This window comes from Prosopis cineraria, unplaced genomic scaffold (assembly GCF_029017545.1).
Source record: "Prosopis cineraria cultivar Desert tree isolate PC_DT_omini unplaced genomic scaffold, ASM2901754v1 PC5, whole genome shotgun sequence".
NCBI classification, from domain to species: domain Eukaryota; kingdom Viridiplantae; phylum Streptophyta; class Magnoliopsida; order Fabales; family Fabaceae; genus Prosopis; species Prosopis cineraria.
This window is the reverse complement of record NW_026555336.1, coordinates 28798646-28800287: the sequence shown is the minus strand read 5'-3', so window position 1 is coordinate 28800287 and position 1642 is coordinate 28798646. Positions and strand designations below refer to the sequence as shown.

Genomic DNA, 1642 nt, shown 5'->3' with positions numbered 1-1642 from the left:
ATTATAAGAAAGCACGTAATAGAATTAAACGTACGGTTCAATTTATAAGTAAAATGGATAGATTAATATATTCAACATGATTGATTTGAATTTCTATATGATTGATCCTAAAAAAAGCAAATCAAACTATATCCATTGTTTTCTAGATGGGTTCTGAAATCTTATTTTTCTATTTAATTCATTAATTCAATTTCTAAATGGAATTCAAAAATATCTGCATTTCTATGATTTTACCTAATAATGGATAAGATAGCAATAATATCTATTAATTTACTACTTGAGAAATCCCAATATTTTTATGAAGGAAATAACTAAGATCTCAGTTGTTTATTAAATTCCTATGCATGCACAATTTCTGTTATGTGAGCCCGCTTAGCTTAGAGGTTAGAGCGTCACATTTGTAATGCGATGGTCATCGGTTTGATTCCGATAGCTGGCTTTTCTCTATTTGATTCACAAGGTATACTACTTGTTAATAAAATAAGGAATAATAGAAAATACGAATATCTGGCAATTAAAGGGATGACTTATCATTATTCATTCTAATGAAATAATAAAAAAAATGTTCTACTTTCTAACTAGAATTACTATATTCGAATTCATTAGAATGATAACGATAATTACTATATTCATTCTAATGCATACAAGTACTGTAATGTGCCTCTCCATGGGTGTCTGGTAACCATGTATGTAAGGGTATAATCGGTGATTTGATAGCAAAAGCAATAAGAAATCCAATATAGAATATTATTTCCAGTGCCACAGGATACGATTGATTAGCTGATGTTTCAAAATTTAACGTTGGTTCATTCGAACCATATAAACAAATACCGAGAACTCCCATTAATAAAAAAATGGAACTTCCTGCAGTATTAGTTTTTCATATATAAATGATTGGTCATACGATTGCTATCCATAATGGAAAAGAGCATTTACGTACTTTTTACGAATTTCATCAATTACTATTTGTGTTGTACTTTGTGTTATGAGCAAACATGCATATATGTTGACCTAAAAGGTATACTTCTTTATATTTATATTAGTTTTTCTTTTTCATAAGGTTTGACTTGACTCTTTTTTTATTATTTAAAAAAAAGAAGTATTTTTTTATTACTATATTTGAATATATTAGTTTTTTATTTATGTATTAAATAAGGAATCGTAGAATTTCATTAGAAAATGGAATTCTCTATTGAGGAATTCTCTATTGAGTACATCACGACAAGCAACAAGAAAAGAAGAAAAAAAATTATCTAGTACTTGATCTCGCTACTGATTGTGAAATTGCATTGCTGTGTTAGAAGAAGGATAGCTATACTAATTCGGTATACTCTTGAATTGAATTCCATTTAGATATTTCATACATTCCATATACGGAGTTAGGTAAAATTCATGTAATTCAGTAAAAAAAATAGAAATTCCATTATTATTGAACCTTAGATCAACCATAAATTAGACAACTACTAATAAGTTTAATGAATTAAACTTCCTGCATATGGAATTTCTATTGGCAATATATCCGAATATAGTAATAAAATGATTTGGCTCATTTTATAAATCTCTCTTAAATGGTTCCTTAGCCTATTTAAGGTACTTTACTTAGTTACACTTCCTTAAGTGCAACTTCTATTCCTTATGATTA

At 27.6% G+C, this 1642-nt stretch overlaps 1 non-coding gene across 1 annotated transcript; it reads left to right on the top strand.

Annotated features, from left to right (window-relative positions):
- The first annotated feature begins 366 nt into the window (after positions 1–366).
- Positions 367–439, top strand: TRNAT-UGU (transfer RNA threonine (anticodon UGU)). Its single transcript has one exon. It is a non-coding gene; the product is annotated as a tRNA-Thr (tRNA).
- The last annotated feature ends 1203 nt before the right edge of the window (positions 440–1642 follow it).